Source organism: Palaemon carinicauda, chromosome 30 (genome assembly GCF_036898095.1).
Source record: "Palaemon carinicauda isolate YSFRI2023 chromosome 30, ASM3689809v2, whole genome shotgun sequence".
NCBI classification, from domain to species: domain Eukaryota; kingdom Metazoa; phylum Arthropoda; class Malacostraca; order Decapoda; family Palaemonidae; genus Palaemon; species Palaemon carinicauda.
In genome coordinates, this window is record NC_090754.1 from 62,067,923 (window position 1) to 62,075,422 (window position 7,500).

The 7,500-nt window shown below is 33.3% G+C and overlaps 1 pseudogene; it reads right to left on the minus strand.

Moving 5' to 3' along the window:
* Positions 1-7,500, minus strand: part of LOC137623214 (uncharacterized) — a 273,465-nt pseudogene that overhangs the window by 218,348 nt on the left and 47,617 nt on the right.

Sequence of the window (7,500 nt, forward strand, 5' to 3'; positions counted from 1 at the left end):
CATTTTTTTTTTTTTTGCAATTGAAGGCACAGACCTAATGTGTTTCTCAAAAGTAAATTTGCTGTCGAGAATCACACCAAAAATTTTAAAAGTCATAAAGATTTAAAGAAACATTATCACTACTGAGATCAGGATGTTGAGGAGCCACCGTCCCTTGACCTACTTACAATCATACTTTGAGTTTTGTTAGGATTCAACTTCATACCCCATAATTTGCACCATGCACTAATTTTAGCTAAATCTCTATTGAGGGATTCACCAATCCCAGATCTACATTCTGGGGATAGAATTGATGCAAAGAGAGTGGCATCATCTGTATATGCAACAAGCTTGTTTTCTAGGCCAAACCACATGTCATGTGAATATAGTATAAAAAGTAATGGGCCAAGAACACTACCCCTGTGGGACACCAGATATCACATTCCTATACTCACTATGGTGCCCATCAACAACAACTCTTTGAGATCTATTACTTAAAAAATCAATAACAATGCTAAGAAACGACCCACCCATTCCCATCTGTTTCAGTTTGAAAACAAGGGCCTCGTGATTAACTCGGTCAATGGCAGCACTGAAATCAAGGCCAATCATACGAACATCCTGACCACAATCAAGGGTTTCTGTACAGCATTGGAGATTGTAAGAAGGGGATCACATGCTCCAAGGCCTTTACGAAAACCAAATTGCAAACTAGGGAATAGATGATTACCTTCAGCAAACCTATTAAGACGTTTTGCCAAAAGACATTCAAAACTTTAGATAATATGGGAGTTATGGAAATTGGACGGTAATCAGTGGGACTTGAGCTACCACAAACACATTTACATAGAGGAGTAACATTACCAATTCTCCAACAAGTGCTAATAGCTCCGCTTCTTGCTAACTTGCGCAAAATAACAGATAACTTTGGAGCTAAGAAATCTGCTGTCTTTATAAAAAACAAAGGAAAAATACCATTTGGGTCTACACCTCCATAAGCATCAAGGTCCATCAACAGCGCTTTAATCTCACGAGATCGTAAAGCTAAACTAGTTAGTTTAGCCTCAGGATAACAGGAATGAGGAAGTTAAGTTTTTCATTACTCTGTTTACTATCAAAAGCATCAGCCAAAAGGGTTGCCTTTTCCTTTGGACAATGAGTGACAGAGCCATCTGGTTTAAGTAATGGAGGAACTGTTGCATCTACACCAAAGAGTGCAGATTTAAGGGTAGACCCACCCTTTATGTTCCTGAGTTGTACCAGAAAGGGTTTCTTTTATGGTTAAATTGTACTTCTTTTCAGTTGAGGCATAAACTCTCTGAGCAAAAGCTCGAAGCTGAGTATAGTTGTTCCAGGTCAAATCTGATCTGTTACCCTTCCAAAGGTGATAGACCTCCTGCTTCTCCAAATAAGCACGTCTACAATCATCATTGAACCACGGTTTGTCCTTCACTCGGTACCTTAGCACACGAGAAGGGATACGCCTATCAATTATGTTGACTAGATTCTCATTCAAAGAGACAACATGATCTACACTATTATATAATTGTGACCAATTCAAGCAGAAAAGATCATGCAAAATCCCATTCCAGTCTGCTTGGGAATAAATTTTACAAGAATATGATATATCAGGGACAGGCTGCTTAGTCTACACTACTAATGAAATCAAGGCATGATCAGATGTCCCGACAGGAGAACCAACGTCGAGTATAAGGGATAGGATGCGAAAATAAGGGATATGCATATCTCAGGAACCACAAACAATTAAGAGGTGTTTTTGGGCTCGCTGGAAAGGTCTAAAAAGCTCTTATATATAGCACCAGACCAAACTCTTAGCCCACCTTATCAGGGCTGTGATCCCTAAACAATGTTTTGGGTGACATTAACATAAACATTCCCTGCAAGTTAGAACTTTTAAAGTTCCACCGGTTCAAGTGCCTGATTAGAAATGTCATTAAACAATTTGGTAACAGCAAGAATTAAACTTCCAGAATACTCTGTATTATTGAGCATTATAATGGAGAAGGTCTGACTATTAAAATTAACTGCATACCTAGTATTACAAGCAGGATAGTACTGTTTGGGAATATCTGAAAGCAAAAGATGGTCAGATTCATGAAAAATATCATGCAACATGCTTGAAGAACTAATTGAACAACAGTGCCAGAGGTTATTATCTATATATGGAATAAGAAATTTGATAGATCATTAGTTTCTGTCCAACAAATTAAGATGAGATTCCGAAATTGAAGACCAGACAGGAAAACAATACTCGAAACAGGGTAGAATGAAAGAGTCATATAGAGTTAAAGAAACATTATCGATGACGAGATCCGGGTGTTGAGGAGCCACAGTCCTTGACCTACTTACAACCATACTTTGAGTGTTCTCAAGGAACAACTTTATGCCCCATAATTTGCACCATGCACTAACTTTAACTGGATCTCTATTAAGGGATTCGGCAACCCCAGATATACATTCAGATAGAATTAATGCAAAGAGAGCAGCATCATCTGCATATGCAACGAGCTTGTTTTCTAGGCCAAATCTCAAGTCATTTGTATATAGTTTGAAAAGTAATGGGCCAATGAATACTACCCTGAAGAACACCATATATTACATTCCTATACTCGGTATGGTGCCCATTAACAATAACTCTTTACAATCTATTACTTAAAATTCAGTAACGATGATGAGAAAAGACCCATTTACTCCTAACTGTTTGAGTTTTAAAACAAGGGCATCATGATTAACACTGTTAAAGGCAGCTCTAAAATCAAGTCCAATCATAAGAACTTCCAGAGGACAATCATGCGATTTCTATACAGCACTGGGGATTGCAAGAAGGGTATCCCATGCTAAATTGCAAACTAGGGAACATGTGATTACTTTCAGCTAATCTATTTAGACATTTTGCCCAAAGACGTTAAAAAAACGAAAATTGGGCGATAATCAGTTGAATCTGAGCTACCAAAAACATATTTACATAATGGAGTAACATTATCAATTCCCAAACAAGTGCTAAAAGAACCTATTCTAGCTAACTTGTGGAAAATAACAGATAACCTATGAGCTAAGAAATTAGCAGTCTATAAAAAAAAAAAAAACAACCATATCAGTCTATACCTCCATAAGCATCAAGGTACATCAAGAGAGCTTAAATTCCACGAGACCGAAGCTTCAGGAAAATTATATTATTCCTTACCCATTCATTGTCACTTTAAAATCCACATTCCCTAAGATAATAAGATATTAATAGTGAGAAATGAAACCAACTATTGCGATTTTTTTTTTTTTTTTTTTTTTTTTTTTTTTTTTTTTTTTTTTTTTTTTTTTTTTTTTTTTTATGTTAAATCGAAACCCAACCGCAGACTGACTACAAAGAAACAACAATTGAATCCAAAGAAGAAACATAATTGTGGTGGACATTTAGTGACTACAAATACAAGTTAACTCCTCCCCGCTGGTGATATCTAACAAAAATATTCTACACCGATGTCACACACGAAAAAAATCATCACATTGCAATAATCTACGAACAAAGCTTGACGTTATGTAAGTGAACTTCACATTATATATATATATATATATATATATATATATATATATATATATATATATATATATATATATATATATATATATATATATATATATATATATATATATATATATATATATACACACAGCTGGCCGAGGGACAGGCAGAATTAAGCATGACCGGAAAGATATATATATATATATATATATATATATATATATATATATATATATATATATATATATATATATATATATATATATATATATATATACATATATATATATATATATATATTATATATATATATATATATATATATATATATATATATATATATATAGCCCGACATTTGTTCTTTATTAAGTAGGGGTGATATGTGAGATTATATAAAATTTACTGCAAAAGCTACTGATCAATTAATCCGTCTTTACTAATTTTGTAGGTCGTAGGGCACCAGCTATCTGTTGACATATTACCACTAGAGTTATCAGGACCTTTGACTGACCAGACAATACTACAAACGACCCCTCGCTCTGGTTACGGCTAATTTTTCCTGTGCCTACACATATACTGATTAGTCTGGCTTACTCTTTCCACATTCTCTTCTGCCCTCATACTCCCTGATTTCACTGAGATTACCAAATAATTCTTCTTCCCCCTCAAGGAGCTAATCATTTTGCAATGTAATTGTTCAGTGGCTACTTTCCACTTGGCAAGGCTAGAAGACTCTCTGGCTATGGTAGGCAGCTCTTCTAGGAGAAGGCCACTCCAAAATCAAACCATTGTTCTCCACTCTTGGGTAGTGACATAACCTCAGTACCATAGTCTTCTACTGTCTTGAGGGTAGGGTTCTCTTGCTTAAGTGTACACTTGGGAACAATATTCTATCTTATTTCCTTTCCACTTGCTTTTTTCAAGTCTTTCATAGTTCATATATGAAAGATCTTTTTTAATGTTGTTACTATTCTTAGAGTATTCTATTTCAATTGTCCATTAAGTATCTTGTAGTTTATTCATTCCCTTGTTTTCCTTTCCTCACTTCGTTATTTTTTTCTGTTGGAGCCCATGGGCATAGCGTCTTGCTTTTCCAGCAAGGGTTGTAACTTAGCTTGCAATAATAATAATAATAATAATAATAATAATAATAATAATAATAATAATAATAATAATAATAATAATAATAATAATAAAATACTTTGGTTTCATTTATAACGACATTGAAATATTCCTTACGATTCACTCTATAAACCAAAATGACACCCGCTAAAGAACTTGACCCTTCCTTATAACAGCTTTCTATAACAACCCTGTTCCTTCCAATGTATTTGGATGCAATCTATATAAAAATATTTATTAGAGAAAATAAATCTGTTCAATATAAGAAGAATAAAAGCATAGAACACCCGGCCATTACTTACCTTACCTTGAGGTCTCCTGTCACTCACTCGCTTCCTGGGGATGGAAACGAAAAGGAAGCCACACCCAAGTCAAATCCTGCCAGAAGAAAAGGAAGATTATGAAAATGTAAAGGTAATTTCACTTGCATAACGAACATGATAATTTTCCTTCCTTTTTCCTCATATATAGAAATGTCTGTAATACCAATAAGATCTTGAATTCCTATGATTCCTATAGTATCCTAACGATAATATCTAAGTCTTAAAATCCCTATAACTCTTATATCTTGAAATCCCAATAATACCTATAGTATCTCAAAATCCTTATCATCTGTATATCCTAAAATCCCCTAAAATACCTATAGTATCTCAAAATCCTTATCATCTGTATATCCTAAAATCCCCTAAAATACCTATAGTATCTCAAAATCCTTATCATCTGTATATCCTAAAATCCCCTAAAATACCTATAGTATCTCAAAATCCTTAATAATCCTATATCATAAAATCCCAATAATACCTATAGTATCTCAAAATCCTTATCATCTGTATATCCTAAAATCCCCTAAAATACCTATAGTATCTCAAAATCCTTATCATCTGTATATCCTAAAATCCCCTAAAATACTATAGTATCTCAAAATCCTTAATAATCCCTATATCATAAAATCCCAATAATACCTATAGTATCTCAAAATCCTTATCATCTGTATATCCTAAAATCCCCTAAAATACCTATAGTATCTCAAAATCCTTAATAATCCCTATATCATAAAATCCCCTAAAATACCTATAGTATCTCAAAATCCTTATAATCCATATATCTTAAATTCCCAATAATACCTACAGTATCTCAAAATCCTTATAATCCATATCTCTTAAATTCCAATAATACCTATAGCCTAGTATCTCAAAATCCCTATGAACCCTATATCATAAAATCCCCTAAAATGCCTGTAGTATCTCAAAATTCTTATAATCTTTATATCCTGAAAACCCAATAATACCTAAAGTATCTCAAAATCTTTATCATCCCTATATCTTAAAATCCCAATGATACCTATACTATCTCAAAATGCTTATAATCCCTATAATTCAAAATCTGAATAATAACCATAACATCTAAAAATTCTTATAATTCCTATATTTTAAAATCCCTATGATACCTATAACGTCTTAAAAACCCTATAATCCTTTTAATCTAAAATCCACACATTGTGTATTATGTCGAAAAGAAATATAATCTCTATAATCCTATCAATCTCTTAAAATCAGGATAATACTTATACTATATTAAAATCCCAATAATCCACTAAAATTCCAATAACCTACTAAAATAAAAAAAAATAATAAAAATTAAATCCCTATGGTGCATATAAACGTCTTAGAATCCCAAAAAGTTTTCAAATCCTTATAACTTTCTGATACCATAGCTATTCTAATCTTATAAAATCCCTATAATCTCTTGGAATCCTCAAAATCCCTCGAAATCCCTTTCATTCCTTAATACACTTCCCCAGTGAGGAAATGAGATTATACCTTCACACAGGATAATTAAAAACTTAATTAAAACGAAATTAAAAACTAAACTTGACTTCACTAAGAACCGGAAGCTTTCTTTTTCTTTGTTTCTTTGTGTGTCTAATACACCATTTTAATATCCGGTGTCCGAAGATTAGGTCAGACACCGTAAAAATGAATTGGGAGGAAAGCAATGACTATGCTTCGTTGTTTGACACATTCGAATTACGAAAACAAAATCTCGCCATCTTTCATCATCAAGATGTCCTAACGATCATAAGGTAGAGAGAAGGAGGAGCTATAAAATGGTTTACAAAGAGATAAATCATAGCATGATGTGATTCCATAAATATCTAAAAAAGTACAAAATTGTTCAATGCAAAAAGTACTTAAATATCTAAAATGTCATAATAGTTCAATCCGGGAAAAAGGCTTTCTTAGAAATACAAAACTAAAAAAAAATGGGGCAAATATTAACCTAAACGAAAAGGAACAATAAAAATCGCATTACATCCGTTCCAGAGTCTTGTAGTGGAGGCATTAGAAACTTCGTGTACTGACAGGTCAATGTGGCTCTGTGGGATCCTCATCAAACAGCGAGACTCGAGTAGACATATAAGTGACATCTAAGTCACTGTGTCAACCATAATCTACAAACTTGTTTACTAAAACTTGTCCGTCAGTTTATGTTTGCTTTCTTGGAAAGAGACGCGGAGACTCTTTAAGACTCTATAATGCTCTTGGGTATAGCGATTTCGTATAAACGTTTAGAGAGTTTTTATGATTTTCTTTAACCTATTCTTGAACTCATTTACCGTGTTACTGTTTACTACTTCTAGGGCTTTGCTATTTTGTAAGTAAATAAATTACCACATTAAGGGGTGTTGTATCTTTTCAATTCCAGTTTGTATCTGTCACCTCTGGATTGATTTGTGCTAAGTGTGAATAGTTTGTTATTATGTACATTTATTTCTCGAAGAATTCTGAATGCTTCTATTAGATGTCCCCATAGTCGTCGAGTTTGTAGATCAAATAAGTTCAAACGTTCCATTCTCCATC